This window comes from Dermacentor variabilis, chromosome 2 (genome assembly GCF_050947875.1).
Source record: "Dermacentor variabilis isolate Ectoservices chromosome 2, ASM5094787v1, whole genome shotgun sequence".
Classification (NCBI taxonomy): Eukaryota; Metazoa; Arthropoda; class Arachnida; order Ixodida; family Ixodidae; genus Dermacentor; species Dermacentor variabilis.
In genome coordinates this window covers 69,711,654-69,736,136 of record NC_134569.1, presented here as the reverse complement: position 1 = coordinate 69,736,136, position 24,483 = coordinate 69,711,654, and the positions used below count along the sequence as shown (strand labels likewise).

The window sequence follows — 24,483 nt, the reverse complement described above, 5'->3', positions numbered from 1 at the left end:
GCAGGTTATATATAAAACAGCGACTCCTTTTCCTTTCTTTGCAACGGGTGCAACCCAAGTCCTTAAGCGTGCAGTCGTTCACAAATTTTAGAGTAACGCAATTGTACTCGATTACTTGACCGGCACATTGAATTTTAAGACGAGAACTACTGACGGAAACGGATCAATATTCATATCGTAATTTGTCGCTTATTACTCCCAAATGGATGGATGGATACAAATTTCTTTTACGTCCGGCAGGGTTTAACGCGACCCGGGCTCAGGTCTCCCACGGGAGAATGTAAAGAATCAAGGCCCTGCCTCAACGCCGCCTCACGGGCTTGCTGGACTGCCCACGTCTGGATTCCGAGGTCTGAGCCGCGCAGAGCGGCGGCCCACCTCGACTACAGGGTCTCCGGAGTAACTGCCATCCTTCCTGTAACTACATTGCACTCCCACAGCATGTGTTTGAGTGTTGCTGGTCCTTCCTGGCACAATTTCCACGTGTCGTCCTGATGCTTATCTGGGAAGATACGTTTCAGACGGAATGGATTAGGGAAGGCGTTCGTCCGTAGTTGCCTCCAGGCGACGGCCTGCCTCCTGTTCAATTTGGGACTCGGCGGTGGGTATATCCTTCTGGCGTTCAAATATGCACTGATTATGTCGTTGTATCTGGTGAGCCTGTCCCGTTCTGCTCGAGAAGCGTTCGCTGTCATGCGAGAGGCGTTGCCCTGTTCGGCGTGGCGGGTCATGTCTCGCGCCGTCCGGTGCGCCGCCTCCTTTAGGTTCGGGAGCGCGTCGCCTTCCGTGGTGACGTGCGCGGGGAACCATATGATCCTCGAGCTCACGGTTTGGGATCTGCACGCTTCGGCCAGAATGCACAGGGCTTCCCTGGAAATTCAACCTTACTCACAAAGGTTTGAAGAATTTGTATTGCAAAACCCGAATTTTAGAGACGATTTCAAATGCTTAAAGGCCCCAACACGCGTGACCAAGGCTGTTGCTGTGCGCTGCGACGGCTCTTTCTTATTTAAATGAACGCTCTCGAGAGTGAGGAGAATTCTCTTTTATGAAAATCCGGGATTGATGCCCTTTGACTGCACTATGTTTTTACATGTGTAGACTCATCTCCTGCTCGTTGTACCTTCAATCTCACCTTCACTAAACTTTCGCTGTAAAGAGGAAGCCGCCCAATGGTCCTTTCCAGGGAATCGGCCATCTGTACGCCTGTTAAGGACTTGGTGTGGCCGGGTGCCTTATATTAGATTTGAGAGCGGCTTTCCTTGTCAAATCGTTGAGTGGCACGGCAGATCAAAGCACTATGGTACTTTGAAGTGAATTGTGTGGTTAAACATCCCGAAAGAGCACAGTGGGCTAAGAGAAAAGCCGCAGTAGAGGACTCCGAATTGATTTTGATACCTCCCCCCTTTTTTTTACCGAGCAATCAATGCACAGCACACGGCATTTTCATCCTATCGAAATGTGGGAGCCGCAAGCCAGCATTCAAGGCGCAACCTCGTGCTTAGCAGCGCAAAACTTCGACACTCAGCTCCTGCCGCAGGGGAAGCTACAATTTCAAAGCGGGTAAATAGGACAACAAGCGGAGTAGCTCTAGCAAATAAACGACGTAAATAGCAGTTAAACGAGTGTGGAATAAACGAGGGGCGTTATAACGTAAAACTATTCCAATATGTTTTTATTACAATCTCTTGACGTCAAATTTGCGTAACCGCCGACGCAGGCATCGGGCGTTGACCCCAAAAGGGTTGTCTGAAAAGACCAATCAAACGCTCTCCACGTTCATAGGAGGTCACTTTTGTTTACTTGAAAAACGAATAACATTGCCTACACTGAGCGGCTTGTCTTATTTAATTGGCTGAAAAAAGGCGAGGACAACGCGCGTGTGGAGATGGGATTCGATGGGGCCGAGCCACTGCACTGAAAATCGATAACCGGATGAACAGGGCGGTGCCGGCGTCTGCGATTGGCCCGCTTCCCCTTGCTTAGCTTGCGGTGGCTGGTCGAAAATCGCGGCGGCATGCAACGGCCGTTTAAGAATGACAATAAAACGGATCCTCAGCAAAGAAGAGTTGGCAGAACTAGGTCGTAAACGCACCGAAAGTGTTTGAAAACGTTACACGGCCACGCAAAAAGTTTTATTACAAAGAAAATAAACCTATGCTCTCCGTCAGGTGCGAGTAGTCAGTGCCTGAGCAATCGGCGGCAGCCATCTTTTATTCCTTTCGGAATGGGGTGGCCTTCGACTATTCAGAAGAAAATTTAGTTTTGTTCGACATATTAATGCATCTTTAACGCGTACACGTCACTTTGACGCTGTGAGTTTTCGTGGTATTGCGACGTCGCGTGATAGACAGGCAAAGTGGGTGCAGCCCGAAAACGTTTGATCAATGGTAGAGTAATATGGCGAAAAAGAAGTCAAATGAGAAATCGTTATTTTTCTTTCGTTCGGTGTAATCATTCATAATCAATGTGTAGACGTCATATCAGATGGGGAGCTATCACGATTTTCGTGACGTTGCGTGACAGACAGTTGAAGTGGGAGTGGTGCAAAAAAGTTTTCGAGCAATCGCGGATGGTTGGTTGCAGAATTGGAACAGAAAAGTTTGGAATACTCTTACGTTATAGCGCCCAAGGTATCTCTAGGTAGTAAGTGTCAAATATGCACCAACCAGCCCACTTCTGGACACTACTACGAGATGTCTGCCAAAAGTTATAACAACAGTGCTTCGCTTGAGGCTGGGCTGCGCCGCGCAGATCAAAGTACGACAATACTTTGAATTAAGCCGGCATAGCGGCTTAGTGGCTATGGCGTTGTTGTGCTAACCACGAGGTCGCGGGTTCAAAATCCCGCCACGGCGGCTGCATTACGATGAGGGTGAAATTCTAAAACGCTCGTGTAACTTAGACTGGTATACACGTTAAAGAACGAAACTGGAATCCAGTACTCCTAGCACTTCTTCAATAAAAATATGCAATATATGTGCACTTTTGTAGATTCAGCAACATAATTTTTAAATATTAACAGTAGCAGGGTAGACACAGAAGCTTCCGTCAGGTTGTGTAATTTTCTTCTCCGATGTCTTCGCTATCTTAACGATGTCTCACACAAAGGTATGTGCTCGTAAGTGCGTGTTATTTGGTAATTGTGTTTGGCTAATATCAAGTGCAACTTAATTTTCCCAACCGTGGGTTGCTTTTATCCATCAGCGTTACGACAGCGTATGTACCCGCTATTACGAGCAATTCTTTCCGTGGTGTGGAGTTTCCTCTCACACAGGAGCACGCAGCCGATTTAACACAAACCTTCGACGGAAGCTTGCGTCGCCGTCTAATCTCCTACATGGTTAAAAGTACATGTGCAAACGCCCTTATTTATTTGTGTACAATATTGTGCAATGTTCCACATTACTGTACAACACTTTACAGAAACTGAACAAAGCAAGTGGAGGCTCCAGCACCAGTTGAACACACACTAGACCGCCTTGCTTGTACAAAACTGCTAATCGCACGCAATAATCAAGCATGAAGAGACTTCTGAATACTCCCTGACCTGAAAAACATTGCTTCGCAAGCCTAGCAAATGCACTAATAAAGAAAACACTCGCTGCCTGCTGCAATGAGTAAACTATTCTGGCTGTACAATAGGAACTTACACGTTTACACATTTGGGAATAAACTGTTTTGCCCACATAACATGGGCATCACCTCGGCTTTGGCATCGACGGCAAGAAACCTTCACATAACAATTCACAACACATTCACACAACAATTCTCAAGAATTGTCTGAGCAATTTTTACTGCTATACATCCATTTTAAGCACCAGTGATCAGGCTATAATTTTACGTATTGCAATGTACGTTATGACTACTTGGTCTACAAATAAAATCTTCAAACATAAAATTACCGCAAACTAGCGCATTTCTAGCGGTAATGACGGAGTTAAGCAGGTCTTCTCCTTTCGAGAAATGCAACCAGCTCCACTGAAGTTTATTTTACCTGTTGATCTTGTGGCTGCTATACGAAGAATACGTTTAGTAACTGAAAACGGTCTAGGGAATTTTCTGCAAGCCTTCCACTGTTCAAGGAGGTGCCTCATCCCTTAAACGTCGTGTAAATGAAAATGTCCAACTCGCTGTCATCTTGTTCTGATAGTTCCGTCTTCCCAATTTTAGAATTCGTCCTTCACCGAGGCACATCCCAGGCGCCAATGGGCACCCGATTGTTGACAGGACCTGCCGCGTTGGCTGAGCGGCTATGGTGTTGACCTCGCGGGAACAAATCTCGGCCGTGGCGGCCGCATTTCGATCGATCCCAAATGCAAAAACGCCCGTGTCCCATGCATTGGAGGCACGTCGAAGATTTCCTGGGTCAAAATTAATCTGGAGTCCCCCACTACGGCGAGCATCGTAATTAAATCGTTGTTTTGGTACGAAATACCTCAGAATTCAATTCAGCTGTTGAGAGGCTGAGCCACTCTCAAAGTCATCGCGCCACCTGCATTCGAATGTCGTGAAACCAATCGCTCGTCTGAGCGCGAAGCTCAGCTCAAAGAATTTCAGGTTTTAAGAACAAGCAAACTACAGTGTCTAGGTTCGCAGAGTCGCGAAAACTGGAAAGATCACCGCCAATTCCCTCCTATGAAGGTCGTTGGTCTGCGAAGCTGTAGATATGTTGCGCCTAATGTAGGGAAACTTGTAAAACATGTGCACTGATCCCATTATGTGCGCCCATTACGTACATTGCTCTTCAGAGTGATATTTTCCATAAACACACGTTTCAATGCACTTTACAAGACCTTTATTCTATTTATTACTTCGGAATTACTGCTATAACTGCTTATCGCCATTATACACACAGATATTTTACGCTATTTTAGGAGAAATGTTTCTCGCCAACGTTAAATTGATGCAATTAGCCATGTGCGATGGTTGGTTGAATCGGATTGTTGACGTAAACGAGGCCAAACACCTCCACGAATTAGGTGAACCACTGCTTTGTTTCCGGTTTCGAAATGTCTACGTTAATGTCTCTGAAAACGACCACCGGCGAAGGATTGGCGGCAGCGTACGTCGATCAACGCGGAAGGACTCGCGCCTCCTGATCAATCACGTGGTTTGACGGCTTCTTATAGTGCCTTTCATAGTGAAGCGAAAATTGGGCTGAATGTTCGCTTCACACCTCTTGCTTCACAAGGGTACGGGCCATTGATCCTGAGTTTGTATTGCCGCCAGGATCGGCCCACTAGGTTTTCTGTCCACGCGAAATAAAAATCACGGGACCCTAGCCGTAGACAGCTTCGCTGTAACAAAAACTAGAGTGTAAGTCGGCGCTGAAGACCACTGGTACCGATTTGCAAGCGAGTGACAGGCGCCGCTAACGTGCGCTAGTCAGTGGGGCGTACCGCTGCTTTGATGTGGCCTGCCTTTCCATGCTTTCCCATAGGCCAACTGGCGTAATTCAGCCAAAATTCTTTAAGGGTGGATATTTTAATAGTCAACAATTTGGCATAGTTATACAAATCATAACCGCGCCTCTTACAGGCCTGACTCAAGCCAGGGCCCGACCGAAGCCGGGGCCGGAGCGAGGTTCGCACTCGTGTCAAAATTTGCCCAGCCGGCCCGGGCCCAGCCCAGGTGCCCGGCCGGGCTTCGGGTTTTCGGGTAATCTCGCGCCCATGATTTGCTCTACTCGGTGGTCCCACCGCCAATCTTGAGCTCAGAAACGTAATACCATATTCCAGTAGCCACTCAGACGCTGCATTTCGCGCAGCAGTACCTGATGGTACTTGTTCTTGTGCCAGTTCTTCTTCAGTTTATCCAAAGGTCAGTTATGAGGTTGTTCACTTTAGATATGGGTATCATCTTGGTAAGTTACTGGATGTTGGCGTGACTGTGTCGGGTTCGGACTGCATGATCGCCCCCGCCACTCCTTGACCAGAGCCGAACAAACAATATACAGGCAAATCCAGGCAGGATCCTTTCCCCACTCCTGCCTCCAGAACAAAATATACCAGAGAGATACAAGAACACATGTTCTCACTGCAATGCATTAGGCACCCTTCGGCACGTCATAGGAGAGTGCAATTTTTCCATAGACCACCCCCCACCCATACCCATAACTAACCCACCTGCTATCCCCACCCTTTACGAGCGATGGGAGATCATGCTGTCCAGCCCCACCCTGGAAGACCAGCTCCGACTGATCCACAGGGGCCAGGCGGCCCTGGAAGTGTATGGAGCCCGAGAAGAGGGAGCCACCCCATCAGACGCTTAAAGCGTTTCATTTCATAACGGACCAGTAAAGTTGTTTCTCTCTCTCTCTCTCTCTCTCTCTCGACAATATATTTGGAGTGCTCAAGTACACTCAGGGCTTCGAACTTTTCCGTGACGCTAGCTCAGTTGCCCTTCGGCATGCCAGCTCCCGTTGCTAATATTACTGGATACAGATCTCACTCGCTAGAGAATACTGCGCGTTTTCCCATGTCGCTACCAGGTGGCTACTGATCAATATATCGTAGAACTTTGTGTCCGACTCTCCTGTCTCACAGATACGTTTAACTTGCTCGGCATTTAATGTGCACGACACAGTGCTCGATACACATACAATTAGAGGTTAGGAATACGCAGACTTTCTTGACATTTCTCTATAGCAGGCAACCCTAAAAGGCTGTACCAGCGTACTACCGTAGTATTGAAAACATATGCATCGCTCTAAGAACGCACAATTTTACATACCAGCACACGTATTTAAAAGAATTCATTTACGGCGAATAAGAAACAATAGCTGGCAACATGGCAGGTCTCAGCACAATTAAGCTAGAGCCCTAGTTGTTGGGTATAGTGACAAAAATGATCGAAGTTCTTCTACAGCGAAGCTGTATATGGCTACTTTCCAGCAGATAAACGTCCGCAGAAAAAAAAACCGTGGGCCGATCCCGAAGATTCTGGAATACCAGGACGACCGGCGGTGGAGGAGAAGCAAGCTTCAAGCACTCTGACAACTTGCGAAAGTAAGTTTAATATGTTAGGTCCAAATAAAACTCGTATCAGGTATTCAGCTGCTCAGAATAGATACTACATTTTGACCCGCGTCGGCCATGTCTTCGTTCGTCCCGCCCTCTATTTGTTCCCGTTCCAAGCGCTGGCGTATTTCTTTCCCTGTGCTCTCCCGTCGTAGCGATCTCGTCTAAACGTCACGCGTGTCTAGTTTCCTATGGCTTCTCGGGGCGGCGGTCCTATCTTCCACGCGAATGTATATAATTATCACGGTAAATGAGTTCGTACCTACGTTCATAATTCTGTGTCACCTCTGTGTCGTATGCTAAACAGCTTCGCTGGTCATCAACCTTCACGGAATAGAATGGCTCATGATTTTCTGTTTGCTTTTTCGTATTGTGTTGAGGTGCATTGCGTTGCGCATACGCAGCCCGCAAACACCATATGCGTCACATATTCTTGCTTAGGAAGCGCCAGTTTCAGTCATTTTCTTCAGTCCACAATAGCCATATAATCTTGACGCTAGCGTGCATTAACGTAAGTTTCAACAAACTGACTGTCTGTAGAATTGATTTTATTTTGCTCCTTGTGGACATTATTGTTCATGAAATACTCGGACACGTTTGCCTTGTATGCGTAATCTTCATGTCAACGATTCATTTTATATCTTCATTTTTTTTTTCCTTTTTCCCCTCTTCTGATTATTCTCGTTCAAGGAGCTTCTATAGACGCGATTTGCATAGCAGCCTCGTCATAAACAAAGTGCCGGGACGTGATACAAAATCAACTTACTGGAGCCTGCACGGCAAGTTTATACACGATCAAGCGGGTGGTACGATTACTGTGCGTACTGGCAGAAGTAGCGGAAATTTACTTTTTCATTTATGCTGCTCTCATTGGCTACGCGCTTTGATGCGTCGACTCAGTGTCGAATTGGGAACAGTGTTAGCAGCCACTATGATATGAGTCACGTTCTTGTTAACGTGCGTTCCTTAAACAATAAAAAATACAACACGTACTTTCGGTAAATCCACAATTATATGCGGCAAAGTCACCAGTGCACATCACACTGTACACGTACTATTAATTTTGCGCAAGTTCTCTTCAAACAAACTTTTTTTAATAGTAGCCCGTCAAACAATGTCGTCGTTTCATTAGACACGCTAACTTTCGCAAGATAATCGTTGTAGAATCGACTTTGCACGTGTGCGTTGAGCAAGCGACGGCATCTGTTTCCTTTTTAGATGATTTGAAAGTGATGTTAAAGGCACAACGCAACGTCACCTGAAGCTACCCGGTACATTGCGTGACTTGACATTATTTGAGCAATGTACATAATGGGTTTCTTCGCCTGAATTCATTTTTTATTCACCTCAAAACCTGTGCACATTAGAGATAATGTGCTCCACTGTATCAGATAGGTTCTTTGAACCTGCCAAGTATTTGCCTTGCACTTAGGCGTCCGGTAATAGTTGCTCAAATTGCTTATCGACCCGTCACAAGCGTTATGAAACAGAAAAGACAGCTGTTCCAGCGGCACCAACGCAATTCTTTCACTTCTTGACAGTGCTTTTTTCTTGTCTCAGCTTAAGCCTTGTTATTCTGCTTAGAGGTAGGTCGCATGCATTGATACTCCACCTCTATTGCCGCCAAGACCGGTCGCCGCTGATAGAAACCAGAATGCTTAAAAAAGCAAGGCTGTGGGTGATGCAGCTAGGCCAAGGTTGTGAAAGCCACAGCCGCCCAAAAATTCTCAGTGCGCGTAGGCAACCTTGAATTCTGAACCTGCCGTCGATAAACTACCTGAAGAGGACAAACAAGTGATCACAATGCTTCGATCAGGGATGAACGCCATTTGCGTGCTCCTCAGCAAGCTAAAAACGTCAGCTCAGAGTTCACTTGAGGTACTGGATGCTCTAAGTCCAGTATTTGCAAGCCTTGAGTAGACACCATGGCTCATGCAGTACTGTCATTTTGGACTAAGGTCAAACAATCTTCGATATTACAGTGGAGCACTAGAGGATTGCGGTACCGCATCTCGTCCTTCCGTAAATATGCTTTCACAAGTTCGTTTCCCATAATCTTTATTTGCGAACCAAGCGTACTTACTCACATCAAATACGAACCATTTCTTTCGTCGACGGGTGAAGATCGCTGCAAAGCTGTCATGTACAACCGCACGAATAGTACACATGCCCACCGTGCAGTAATACCTCTCATGAGTAATATGCTAACAATCAATATGTCTACCTACGTGTAAGAAAGAAGCAAGTGTCATTCACCCTTATTGGTGTCTACATAGCCACACTTTCTCTTACCCCAGTGGAGAGTAGTAGACTAGAGACACGCTCTCCTACTTTCTCTTCATTACAATCTACTCCTCCTTCTCCTCCGTCAGGACGATTTGAACGAGATAGACTTCGAGACGTATTATTACAGACCAGTGGTCCTTGGATTATAACGGGAGATTTCAACGCCCACCACATACTGTAGGGTAGCTCGGCAATTAACTCCAGAGGCAGGAATCTGGTGTCCTTCGTCTCTGATCACGAACTTTGTGCCATGAATGATCGCAGTCGTACATACCTGTGAGGCCTTAAGTACAGGAGTTGCCTTGGTTTGACTTTGATATCAGTATGCTTGAGCACGCAAATTCAGTAGTTTTCAGACATTGAAACACATGGAAATGACCACATTCCTACATACTTGCGGATGACGTGGCTAAACAATTCTTCTTTGTCTAATGCAGTACAAAGAATCGACGGGACAAAATTTAAGCTACACGTGAAAAACGCGTGCAGAGAAGGCCGTAGCCAAACCATCACAGAGACAATGAAAGAACCCTGATGTCTCCTAAGATTGACAGCGAGCCGCTCCCAATTTCACGTAGAACTGGAAATGCTAACCGCACTTCGACGACGAGCTGAAAGGAGATACTGGTACACGAAGGGAGGTTGTGACCGAAGAATGGCGCAGAGAACACAGAAGAAAATCCAGCGCCGCTTGGACAAATTGTAGGAGCAACGCTGGAACTCCTTTTGTGAATCACATGACCCTCGCAAACCACTTTCATACATCTGGAGAACTCTTCGGGGTCTGAGCTCGTCTCCGCAACAGCGGCTTCCTTGCGTGGCCTTAGCCCTACATCCCTACCAGGCGTAACTTGAGGTGACGAATGTTTTTGGTGCGCGGATCGCTGGCGTGTGTGTTACCCCCAAGGCCCAGGACGTCAGTGTCGTCTGTGCATCTCGCGTCCCAGAAATCGAAATTTCAGTTACTATGGAAGAACTGGACGCCTGTTGGGCTGCTTCTCAACGTTCATCTTCATCAGGACCAGAAGGCTTCACCTATGCAGCTGTTGCGCATCTTGGACAAGAGGCTGGGCAAGAGCTGTTGAATTATTAGAACCGCTCATGGCTTGAAGGCATTATTCTTCAGCAATAGAAGATTAGTAGGCTGGTACAGCTACTCAAACAAGGAAAGTCGCCTTTCGACCTCACGTAATATCACCCTATTTTCCTGGCAAGCTGCACAGGGCTGGCAATCGAAAATATAATTCTTACACTCCTGGAATGGTGCCTTGAACGCCACAATGTGTACCGTGACTTCATGACAGGTTGTCGGCGAGGCGTGTCATAAATAGACAATGTTACTGACCTCGCAATATTCGTGCAACAACAAAAACGTCTCAAGTGAATATCAATTGCGCTCTTTCTTGACGTGAAAGGGGCGTACGATAATGTTGCACTAGAATTGGTCCTCAAGTCATTGGAGGCTGTTGGAATCGGTGGCATAATGTTTCAGTGCAAACGCGACTATTTGAACAGAAGGTCCTTTTTTGTGCTGATCGAAGATGGCCAGACTGCCAACAATTTTACACTTGGTGGCGTCCCACAGGGCAAAGTATTGAGCTGTATTCTCTTTAACTTAACTATAATTGGCCTTGCTGAAATGTTACGCAAGACAATTCACCTATCAATATACACTGATGATATTTGTATTGAGTCTCCTGCGGTGAATCGACTTCAAGTGCGCTCAAGAATTCAACAGGCAGCCACCCTCGCTTGTTCATACCTCTGCAAACAAGGCCTTAGCGTCTCCATCGACAATTGCGCGTTAATCGCGTTTGCGTGCAAACCCACGGCACCGTACAGTGTTTCTCTCAATGGCCAGGCTATCGAACGCCAAAAGTATCACACCTTATTAGGTGGGATTATTGACAGGGACCTATGATGGAGCCCCCACTGCATTTACCTGGAGCAGAGACAAATTTCGATTGTACATGTAATGAGGTTCCTTTGCGGAAAAACCTGGAGCACGTCGGTAGGGTCCATGCTGCCGCGGTACACAGCACTATTTCTGGGCTTTTTACGGTACAGCTTGCTGGTTTTGGCGAACACATGTAGAACAAATATTTGAACCCTAGAAAGTTTGCAAGGCTAGGCTCTACAGACATTTGTTGGAGTACCGTGATGCGCCTCGACTCATGCAACAGTAATGATTGCTAGAGACTACTTGGTTCCAACGTATATAACGACTGACAACCTTAGAGCACACATACGACAGGTGTGTCGCGTACCCAGTCACTATATTGTTGCTTTGACAGCACAAAGACATCAAGCCACATTTTCAAAGTTTGTTGCGACACATCAAGGCTACCTTCCGCCGGGCTTCACACTAGCAGCAAGACCAAGGTTACCCCTCTCGTGCCTATGACAGCCACAGGCACGCCTCACGATTGCGGTAATTAGGAAGAAGACCCGTCATTAAACAGTAGCTCTACGTCAGTTCACACAGTCATTACTGAACGCGGCATATATGAACAAAAGAACACACATTTACACCGATGGATCTGCCTCAACTACCAGCTCTACAGGCACTGTTATCATTTTTGCCTTACAAGTCAGAATTACGTTAAAAGTACCCCATGTAATGACCTCTACGGCAACAGAACTTGCCGCTCTACGTGGCTGTATTAATTACATCGCACAAGCCAAACCTCAAAAGTGAGTCGTCTTTTGCGACTCTAAGGCAGCCCTTGAGAGGCTGCAGACAGCCTTACGACGCAAGACCCATGAACTATTGGTGTTTAAGACTAGAGAGGTTCTCCATCAAGCCCTCATAAACGGACGTGACATCATCTTCTAGTGGTTTCCGGGGCACTGTGGCATCGTCAGAAATGACCTGGCTAATGATGCCGCCCGGTCAGCTTATAAAGAAACCATGACACTTTATATACCCGTATCGCGGCAGAAACGTCGAGGAGTCTTCGTTTGCTTACTCAAACCAAGGCAGCAATATTGTGGAACTTTCGATTTTCTCGCACTGCCATATCCACCTGCTGGATCCTACATTTAATCTGCAGGTTTCTTCGAATTTCTCGTACCATGATGCAACTTTACTGGGCCACCTCTGGTTATGGGTGGTTTTTACGAAAGAATACTTATTCCTTATTGGAATGTCCGATACACTGATCTGTGACTTGTACAACTGTAAGAGGCGATCGAGCACGTGTCGTGTTTTTATTCTCTGCGAGATCAAACCGACGTTCCTTGGACGGTGTGAACCGGTTAGATAGCAGACCATTTTCATAGACTAAGGTTCCCGAACCAATGGCTCTAGGCGTCGCAGGCTTACAAAACGACGCGGGCACTGCTACGCTTCATGAAATCGACTGGCCTCAGCGACCGATTACAGGTGTCAAGTTATGGACAACCATACGCATTCACTATGGTAGTAGCTCCTTCGCTCCCTCTCCCTTTCTTTCTTCCCTTAAGCTCTTCCCTTAAACCACTTCCCCTTTGTAGGGTAGCAAACCGGACGTGTGTCTGGTTGACCTCACTACCTTTCCTTCCTGCTTTTCCTCCTCCCAGAGGTAGTATAGCTGAGTGCGAGTGCTTTTTTGTGGTTTACATTGTACATTCTAGAAAGTTCGCGCAAAGAAAATGCAAGAAGGTCATTTGGCTAACGTTGTAATTTTTGTATAGTAAAATACATACAGCTAACGTTAAAGCCGCATAATGGCATGCTTCAATAAGTAGTACTGTGACAGGGCTTCACCGGCCAAATTATGTTATTGCGAGATTATCTTGCAATTGACTAAGACAAGAGAGAAATAGACTTGTAAGTCGGTGGAAGTCCACAGCAAGGTGTCAATGCGAAAGCATCCTGCGCATTTAATTGCTCTCATTAAGTACTTGTCTTTAGAGCACGGAGAAAAAGCGATTGAGTGAAAATTCATGCCAGGAAATGTTACATTAGAGATAACCACGTTTCAGCGTTCTTTTAAGACATCAAAAGATGCGATCTTCCCCAACTACACATTTTTATAATCTCCTTCATTATCTAGTAAATCTAAGCACCGAGTGCACTTCTTCAACCTTGATAAAGACGCAACTTTGGTAGTGCTGAACGCTAATCTTCCATATGCAATTTTCCCGGACATTTTGCATCCTTCACATTACATTGCAGCTGCAGAATTCGAGAGCAGCGGTGTGCTAGAGTCGGTCAGCTACGAATTCTTTGATTACAGCTAGGTAGTTGAAGTTTCTTTTGTAATTTAAGCCTTTGAGAGTATAGAGAAACGTAGGATAAAGAAATACAAACAGATAAACCAGTAAAATGTAAATGTTTTACCGAGGAAGCGTAAAATTTCTGGAAGAGATTGCACACTTGTAGGCCTTATGACTACTGATGAGCGCCCGTATGAGTTCAGCGTTTTCACAAAAGTAAAGCTTGAATACGCCGCGATCATACGTGACCCACACAATAACGCCGAGATTACACAACTCGAGCGTGTTCAGAGATAAGCCAGAGATAAGCGAAGAGAGAGGCTAGTGGGTTCAGTGCTACTGGCTCTAAACGCTAGTGGGTCGAGCGCTCCTGCTCAGGAACGGCGCTCATGCTTGGAAGCTGTGACTGCCCTGCCCGTCGACGTTGCGCTGCTACGAGCTTTGCAAATAAACACCCTTAGAATATATATATATATATATATATATATATATGATTGAGCTCTGTCAAACGCGACCACGCCTGCTTGTATCGACGAAAGTACTGCCCAACTATACTAAGGTCAGTAAGTGTCTACACAAAGATAGCGCAGGTGCGTGTGTCGTACGGTTGTATATATATATATATATATATATATGTGTGTATATATATATATATATATATATATATATATATATATATATATATATATATATGTATATATATATATATGTGTGTGTGTGTGTGTGTGTGTGTGTGTGTGTGTGTGTGTGTGTGTGTGATCGACAACGTATGATTGTGACGTGCCCTTTTAGAAAATGACCCCATCCCGCTTACAATATTTAAGGACGCTTTATAGATCACAGAGATTATAGAGGAGTTCAATAAAGATTTATACAGTACCAGCGGCACCCATGACGATAACGGAAGAGGGAATAATCTAAAGGAATTTGACACCCGAAAAGTAACGCAGGAAGAAGTAAGAAAGCCTTGGGAGCTATGCAAAGGGGGAAGGCAGCTGGGGAGGATCACGTAACAGCAGATTTGTTGAAGGATGGTGGGCAGATTGTTCTAAAAAACTGGCCACCCTGTATGCGCAATGCCTCATGGCCTCGATTGTACCACAACCTTGGAAGAACGCCAGCATAATCTTAATCAATAAGAAAGGGGACGCCAAAGACATAAAAAATTATAGACCGATCAGCTTACTGTCCGTTGCCTACAAAGTATTTACTAAGGTAATCGCAAATAGAAACAGAAACACCTTAGACTTCTGTCAACCAAAGGACGAGGCAGGATTTCATAAAGACTACTCAACAATAGACCATATTCACACTATTAATCAGGTGCTAGAGAAATGTGCGGAACATAACCAACCCTTATATATAGCTTTCATTGATTACGAGAAAGCCTTTGATTCAGTCGAAGCATCAGCAGTCATGCAGGCATTGCCGAGTCAGGGTGTATACACGAGCCGTACGTAAAAATACTGAAAGATATCTATAGCGGCTCCACAGCCACCGTAGTCCTCCATAAAGAAAGCAACAAAATACCAATAAAGAAGGACGTCAGGCAGGGAGATGCGATCTCGGCAATGCTATTCACAGCGTGGTCACAGGATGTATTCAGAGACCTCGATTGGGAAGAATAGCGGATAAGAGTTGATGGCGAATACTTTAGTAACTTGCAATTCACTGATGATATTGCCTTGCTTACTAACTCAAGGGACCAATTGCAATCCATGCTCACTGACCTTGACAGGCAAAGCAGAAGGGTGGGTCCATAAATTAATCTGCAGGAAACTAAAGTAATGGTCAACATTCTCGGAAGAGAACAGTAGTTTACAAAAGGTAGCGAGGCACTGGAAGTGGTAAGGGAATACATCTACTTAGGGCTGGTAGTGACCACGGATGCGGAGCTTGAGACTGAAACAATTAGAAGAATAAGAATGGGCTGGGGTGCGTCTGGCAGGCATTCTCAGATAATGAAAAGCAGGTTGCCATTATCCTTCAAGAGAAAAGTGTATAACAGCTGTCTCTTACCAGTACTCATCTACGTGGCAGAAACCTGGAGGCTTAAATTGAGGACGACGCAACAGGCTATGGAAAGAAGTATGATGGGTTGAACGGTAAGGGGGGGGGGGGGGGGGAGGATAAGAAGAGAGCAGATAGGGTCAGGGAACAAACGCGAGTTAATGACATCTGAGTTGAAATCAAGAAAAAGAAATTGGCAAGGGCAGGATATGTAATGAGGAAGGAAGATAACCGATGGTCATTAAGCGTTACAGAGTGGATTGCAAGAGAAGGGAAGCGTACCAGGGGGTGGCAGCAAGTTACGTGGACGGATGAGATTAAGAAGTTTGCATGGATAACATGGCTACAATTAGCACATGACCGGGGTAGTTGAAGAAGTACGGGAGAGGCCTTTTGCCCTGAAGTGGGCGTAGCCAGGATGATGATGATGTTGATGACATAGATCAGAAAAGTTGCCTGAGGGGCAGACAGGGCAGACAGTTAAACTGCCTCTGCATTCACATATTCTCCACGTGAATTGTTGCAATAATTATAAGTATCTGTGGTCTGCAGAACAAACAGGGGTCATGGCGTAAGATGTGCAGTCTCCGACTGTAGAATAACCTTTTAGCTTTTTGATAACGAAAGTCTGCTCAAGTAGGATTTTAAAAAATCAGACATACGTGTAATCAAAATGCGCGTCTTGAAGAGCAACAACAACATGGTCTTAAATGCATCAAAAGATGCGCCTCGAGACTAATCTCTTGAAGCAAAGAACTTTTTATCTTGTTCCGCGGGAGCACAAGGGAAGCTTGTAGCTTGTATTTCATACTTTCGCAAGCGCCAGACCAAAGGCCGGGATGTGAGCTATGCTAAAACGCCTCATATGTGTTTTCTCCTCATACCTGGTGGAGTTTTTAAAGCCAAAGAGAAGGCGCATAAGAAGAAAAAAAGAGAGTGATAAAAAGGGAAAGGCCGTGAGGTTAACCAGGCAAGTCGCTGGTTGACATAACAACCTAAACCTAAACTAAACGAAGATGAATGACGTGCGCAGCTTGGTGTATATAGTTACTCCTGCAAAGAGGAAGCAGCAGTGATAGGCCGATTCTTTGGTAGAAAAAAACCGAGTGAGCATAAGCGCGCCTTCTCCTTGCGCAACGCTAATATTTAATCATGCTCGCTTAGGACAGTCTGAATGTGGAGACAGGCTCCTATACTATAGGCACGAGGCAAGCCAACCTACGAACAAGGGGCCCGAGATGTAGAGAGCGTAAAGCAATTAGCGGGTCTGCCACCATGCAAACATCCAGCTGCTGCCGGCACTATGGTCGGGCTAGCGACGCTTCGGGAGTGCGGCAAATTGAATTGCGCCCACCTCCGCACTCGTCATCGCCTCAGCTTTAAGGCGGAAACCTCGCGACACCTGCTGGCAACCGCCCTGGAGAACAAAAGGTTGCTCGTCTAGAGACCAATGAGTTCAACTTTGGCAACTGGCGCCTTTGCTTCTCTGAAAGAAGAATGAGAGATGCAGAGGTTGGGATGGACGAATAAGCGAAGAAATCTTTTCTGAAAATTTCTATAAAAGCGAAAAAATCTCATGGCCAAAGAGTAAACAGGGACGTTTGACAAAGGACGTCCGTGGGGAAACACCATCTTGTGGTCTGCCTACTCGTGTAAAACCAAGGAACAGGACTGTCCTATTACCATAGCAATGGAACGCAGCAAAAGTGTGGTGGTGGTTGCGGTAGCAAGGATTGTGATGGTGGTGGTTGCCAGCCTCGCAAATACCCAACCCCACATTCGAACAATGGGATGCCATGCTAACTAGTTCGGACCCTTGGAACCAGCAGCAACTAGTGCGGTGGGTCCACGATACAGTAACAGTCGTAGGAGCCCTGGACTAAAGGCGCCTCCCCGCACTAGCAGAAAGACACCTGCTTGTCCTTTCTTTTTCAATAAATGTTTTCCTCCTCCTCCTCTTTGTCTGAAATGCCTCAAAAGAAAACCTAGCTTGCAAAATCTTAGCCGAAATTGACTTCCATTGGACTTTCTTATACCATGCTGCGACCAGCTGCGCAACCAGTAGTTCGTGAGAGCAGTAAGTGAAAGAGTGCTCACAGACTGAAGCACAATAATTAAGTGGCACTGACAATCTGTACATACTGCTAGAATGGCTGTATGTCAGGTTAGGCGCATTGTGAGATACCTCAACACTTCATTTTACGGCGTTGCGCAACCAACTCCAGTCATTATGCCAATCTGCTCAGTTGCTCATGAGCCTTTTTTGAGAACTCCGTGGTGAAGAGACACAACTAGGCGGTTGTGTACGCACGCAAAATTGTGCGTGCGTGTCGATTTTGAGGTAATGACATTTGGTAAGTCTTCTAATTCTTTACGTACAATTTTGGCCCACTATCTCATTAACTTCGCAGTAGAGAGTTATCAATCGTCGCACACTAAGGCTCCACTGCATCGACAAAGCCCGGAAAGAGCCAATGGCGTATTTACCCCAAGCTCACAGATATGGGGTAGAAACATAACTGCTGCACCAACATTTCAGTGTGCTCTTCGCTTCGGGAACATTACATGATCTATTTTTTCCACCTTAGTGACCGCCATGGTATGGTATATCAAGCCCGGTATTCACTCCCAGGTCAGGATCACCGTGCTTCAGCAGTTACATTCCCTGCTGGTGTACCCACATGGCTTCCTATTGCAGCGCTGTGTTCTGGCTGAAAAATGTTGCCGCATTATGAAAATTTTGCCGCATTAGCTTATAACAATGCAATAGTTCATCGCATTAAAAGATATGAACGACGGCGCGGCTACGGGAAGTAAAGCCAGTGAACTACAGCAGTAAAGCCAGTGAACTACATATGTTGTGTTGTTCGCAAGTGGGGAAATTCGGAAGCTAAACATGTTTGAGATTCACTTTCACATCTCTTCTTTTCTTCCGTCAACCAACTCTTGCCCCAGAGCGTCATTCAGGCACCCATCATCTATTCAGCCTCCTTTCGCTCTCTATATTCCATTCCGTTCCAGGGAAAAAGTTATGCCGAGAAGAAAAAAAAATGTGGAACTCTTTCGATCCCGGGGCACCCACAAGCCGCCTTCCTTCCTGGTCACGTCTCGGCTGCAGCCCATTTAACCCGATCCTTCCTCTGCTCGCTTACCAAGCGAGCGGCATGGACGCTTTAGGAACGAGAACAAGAAATCACGCGTCATGGTGGCCGCCCTGGTTCACGTCTAAGCGCGCCCCTGATTCGCACAATGGCCGCTTTTTCGAACGAGCAAAGCCCTGAAACTGCTGTCCCTCAACACACGCCTACAACGCAATCCAGCTGTTAATTTTATATTTTATTTTGAGCATTATTTCATTTATTTTTAAATCGTCTACGTGCCACAATTTCTGGGACTTTGTGGACGTTACTGCCTGCCAGTGAACTTTTATACGTCATGTAGCACTCATTGTATGTTTACCGAATCGGGAGCCACCGTGACTTCGCCTCTCAATGGAAGTAACCACATAGGGGAAGGACAGAAAACTTTGCAATGAAACGATCCGACATTCGCGGTTATTCGGCATGGATGAGAGAAAAGAGGCGCATTGTTTACAGCATGATCGTCTGGAAAAATATCGTCCTCGAATGCGTGCCTCTGAAGGCTGTGGCCACGCTCCAGCTTTATGTTTCGATGGCGCCTTGGTGTTCAGATGTTGTACTTAGTTACTTATACGCCTGCATCAAAGCGAACGGTATGAGCATCGAAGTTATCGTTTGTAATAAAAGTTCCAAAAAGCAATATTTCCATACAGTACAGATTCTGGTTCTATCAACGAGCAGACCCTAAGAACGAAAGTCCTCGTAACAGTTCTTTTATTTTTTTCTTTGGTTTTTAAAAACGAAATGGCTGCTATGCACAATAGTTCTCTTCTGAAAAACATTTGCTTATCAGCCGGTGTCCGGTTCAATGCCAATTGAGGAGATGATCCACGCGGAGATAGTAAGTGCGGACGTGCATGCCAAAAAGTTGTTTATTGAATGCGGAATTTATTAATTATTGGTAAAATTAATAGCGAAAACACATAAACGTAACAATCGCATGACGCCTCTATTAAGGTAGCGAATCCATTGAAATAATTCAAGACCTGATAAGTGTACAATTCTTAATGAGAGCTCTCAATATGCGTCTAGTCTACTTGTCATCCTTATGCTATCCTCACACTACGCCTATAGTTTTCAGCAAGTTGCGACGTTTGGTTCTTGAGGTAGTTGTGCTTTTACGATTACGCGATAGTGATCGCATTTGCGCCTTCGAGCACTTTTGTAAATCTCTGTGCTTCTATAGGTACCGGCTGCATACCCTGAACTCTTTGTTACGGCGGAAATTCCTAACTAGCCTCTCCCGCGGTTACGCATGATTGCTCTACCGCCTATGGCTGGATGGCTGAGAGCTGGATATGCGAAAGTTGCTTCTTGCGGCATTTAAATGGCCGATACACCAACGTGCAACTCTTGTGAATCTCTAAAGATTACTGTACACCTGTTGCACGGGCCCCCAATTCTCCCATTTCTGGTGTCATCAGCTAGCAAACCAGTTGCGTGTCTGGTAGAAATTCTCACATTTTCCGTTCTTTTTTTATACGTCTTTATTTCTGCATTTATTAGGCGAAGCCTTGCTGGCAAAAAAGGGGTGCTCTATGCGAAAGGGGGAGGACGACCGGGGCTCTCTTCTTCCACGAGGTGGAGTGGTCCCGAGGTCGGCTCGGCAAAAAGGCTGCCAGGCCCTTCTTTTTCCCTGAAAAAGTCCAGAAAAGCACTCCAAAGCTGGAGTGAGTTTTTGTGCCCGATGTACGATGGCGGGTCGAGCTCCCATTATTTCTTTATTTTGTCAGTCTGTTACTCTGTTTGCATAGTAGTGATAGCCGCTTAGCTATAAGTGTTATTGAAAAAGATCTGTGGCTGCTCTTGAAAGACTGTGTCAGAAAGAATGCAACTGAGGAATTGCAGCTGGTGAGATTAAATTATACGAGCTGCCTAAGACTCATTGAGAGCATCAAGTCCAAAGCTCTTTCATGGGTCCTACGCTACTGCCAATTAATCTCTCACTAACTTTACTTAAACTATTTACAATGTCGCCGCCGGTAATCGCTCCGTGTAGGCAATCTTCAATGCATGCCGCCATAGTTGCATTTAAAGCAATGCTTTATGTATGCAAATTATGGCTGCTGTCTAATTCACCAAATGAGATCATTTAATTTTCTCTCAAGCTCCGATAATTTATTCAGAATCAATCTCACTCTCACAGTGGTGAAAATTTTCTGTTAGCGCAGACAATACTAAAAGGTAAAATGAAGTAAGTTCGAAATTTATTTGATACCTTCTTGAGTCACCGAGAGTCTTGTCGGACATTCTCAATAAATTGTAAGCCATATATTATGAAAAACAGAACGCCTCCCCTACGCACTATGTCAATGAGATGCTATCCCAATTATGTACCCTTCTACACCACTCTGCTTCAGTAAAGGTTCTCCAAGTTAGTAGACCAGGATATCTTTCAAAGCCTGGGAACCTAGAATATATATTTTCACCTTTCTGTCACTGTGGAAGTTAGGTATGCTTCTTTTTTTTTGCATCGTTTTCTGCAGATGCTTTTCGACCCAGCTTATGTCTTCGTAGTGTCTCTTCACATGAAGCAGAAACAACAGAGGAAAAAAAGTGGAGAGCTCTACAATGTTAGCCAAGTAGCATAGTCAAGTATGTGCTTCTTCTAGTGCTCGCATAGAAAATATATGTGGGCATTAAGACTACAATAAGTTGACAGTTGCATTGAAGTGTGAAATAGGCCGAATATAGCACTGATTACATTGCGTTACTTGGCAATGTCATGATGCGTAAAATAAAATAACTTAGGCATTACACCAACGCTTCATACCATGTCACATAAGATTCTGACATAAGTACCCATTTCATTGTGACCTATTCTTTAAAAAAATGTGCAGCAAAGCTTCCTTGTCGTATTATTTATGAGAGTAAAAGACAAAAAAGTGAAAAGGAATATTTCGCGCAGCCGCCCTCCCATAGCGGAGTAAACATTCCGGCCCTGCTTTGAGAATTTTCACTTTGTATGTGCGGCCAAAGATTGCCTAGCTGAAGGTGCTGTAAAGTAAGTGAATGTTAAGAGGCATAATATTTGTACAACGACACACACAAGTGCACGTTGCAGTGCATGTCAAGATAGCATACTGGCTGCAAATTTACAGTGATAAATATTATTTGGTAATGAAAGACCTTCTTTGAGTGCAGTTACTCCCTTGCGTGATGCTTACATTGTCGAACGGAAACAATATCAGATTAGCATGAGGACTGATGGAAACCTAACAGGACGATAGAACCAAAACGATGAGAATAGTTCTGCATCATGTTGTCTGTTTTATTTCGCCTTATGCAGTTTGTTCGCTACCCTTTGATCATGTGTCAGTACCGACTGGCCAAGATTACCGTAGCTCAGTCGATCATGCCCCTTGGTTCGTAGCAGCAGTGAGGCACTCTAGGCAAAAAAATGTCGGTTCGTATATATCGAAAAGTGTAGACACTTTCCATGCTTCTTCGGTTTTTCTTAGCAATCGAAGGATTGCAAACTATGTCCCTTGTTTCATGGTACCTACCACGGAAGGCGCAGCAGCTGCGGCAGTACAAGCGGCAACTCAAGCCCGAAATCTCAGCGTTTAGGAAGTGACTAAAAATAAATAAAAAGCAACGCGAAAGAGTATACAGTGCCAAGGGTGTTCTCTAGCTTGACCCGGAATGAACATGTCTCACCGTGTGTATTGGTGGCGTATCAACCATTAGGCGTGTAGACCGTACCGGAGGGCTCCTCTGTGCTGTGAAAACAGTTGTCAGCACTTCCCAGTCGCACGATCCTCACTCGCACATACACCAGTGAGGATCATGCAGATGACGGTCGCGTTTTGCCCGAGGCGGCTAGTCAGCTCCTTTATTTCTTGCTTGGATTTTGCACTTTCTTCTCTTAGCGATACTCACTTTGGGGAGAAAACAAAACAGCAATAAGGGGCACCAGGGCTGACAAGATAAAAAGATGGAGCAACTTTGAACGAATTCTCTTTTTGATCTTTTAATGAGAGAATGCAGTGAACAGCAGCCAGTTTGTTACTGCGCACGTGGCTGTACCCCGGAGGCAACTAAAAAAATCTTGTATACGTGTTCAGGCTGAGAAAGAGAGCGAGAGAGAGAGAGACAGAAATAAATAAGCAGTGTGTCGACTAAATCATAGAAGCAGGAATTAGGAAGGAACGTTGTCACCTCCTGTATACAGCACTCGTGCCCCTTTGCCCGGCGGTGCTACGCTTTTGTTGTCACGACGGTGCAGCCAAAACACGGAGAAAAAGAAAACGAAATCAATAGTGAAAGTGCCCCCAAACATTCCACAGTACGTAGAGGACTTCATTGCAGGGTCAGAAAGATTTCTACTTTAAAATCAGAACTTAAGGTTTTGTCTTGAAGGTAGGTTGAAACTGCTCGAAAAACGAGGACAGCTGTGTAAGAGGTACAAACTGTGTTACAGTTAGTCTGCAGAATTATGTTATCTGCACAAGTGTGAGTGAAGACGTGGTCATGTGCCGGGGATCCAGCTTCAAATAGCCTACACTCTGATTTCATGAATGAACAGTTGGCAGTCTGGGCTCGTGGTGTGTTGTGTGTTTCTTTCGCTGTCCTCGTTTTTCAAGCAGTTTTAACCTACCATCAAGTGTGAACCAACTAGCCCTCAAGAAGGTCCCACTAAAGGTTATGTCATATTTCTTCAGAATTTATTGCATTAGCTTTATTTTTGTTTTCAAATATATTTATTAAAATTTATTTCATTAAGATCATAAGCTAGAATCTATTTATTACTTTCCATATACCTATTCGCTAAATTTTTTGCGGTTAATTTATTTTTTTTTTTCTTATATGGAAATACCCAGCTCTATTAATCCCACAGAGCGGGTATGTGCCACTAACGTCTAGCCTCTACATCAAATTCTACGTGGAGGTAAACAAGGCCATCTGTACGCCAACAGGTATTCAGGGCAATCTGCTTGAGAGAAACGATGGCTCCTCAGCGCGGTTTAGTTTACCGCCGTCATCCAAGAAATGCCTGTTCGTTGCATTACTTCTTGAAAACGTCCTTGGAGACGCTTGTATGCACTGCATACAGGATGAAATCGCAAGACGTGGGAAAGCCGGTGATAAAATGGATAAACGAACGAAAACAGGAAGGTATTTGCGACACCTTTTCAATTTTCCTAAAATTGTGCTTATTGGTTCTACGTTTTGTTTCTGGCGCACCATGGCGAATATAACATTCTTTGGTGCTGAATGGCTACTATATGCCACCTACGGCAGGTGGCATGTGCATGATTTATGACGCTCAGCCCTCGATATTGGTGCCTTAGGTGTTAAAACAGGTAATAACGAGAGACATCACTTCTCTTCACAATCGCAGCTGTTCTTAAAGCACGACGATGAAGGCACTCGTCACATCTGCTCTTATTATTTTTCTTCTGTAATTTTTTTTCTGCCCTGGTAAAAGAAACTCCATAAATATGAAAGAGCGCCACCTAGACCACAGACGAGGAACTGCTAAACGTACAGCTTTGGTTGCTTTTTATTTCCATTTCTAAATAGACGATTTAACACATACTTGAAGGCAAGCACGCACACACAAACCCACACAAAGAATGTGTCTGCGCCTGAGGCGCACCAGCATAAATAAAGAAAAGAAACACAATGGAAAAGTTCGCTCCTATCACAAAGCTCAGCTGAAACTGCATAACAGCAACGCTACGTGGTAAGTTGAAAAATTGACAGCTTTTCGCCCTCTATATTAGTAAACGTCCTGTATTACTCGCCCTGTATGAGTGCATGTGAGGGTCTACACAACAGAAACTCATTATTTCCTTCCCCTATACAGCAACATGTTGCGT

The 24,483-nt window shown here is 45.2% G+C and overlaps 1 pseudogene; it reads right to left on the bottom strand.

Moving 5' to 3' along the window:
* Positions 1-6,919: 6,919 nt before the first annotated feature.
* Positions 6,920-7,099, bottom strand: LOC142573426 (U2 spliceosomal RNA; annotated as a pseudogene).
* Between the last annotated feature and the right edge of the window lie 17,384 nt (positions 7,100-24,483).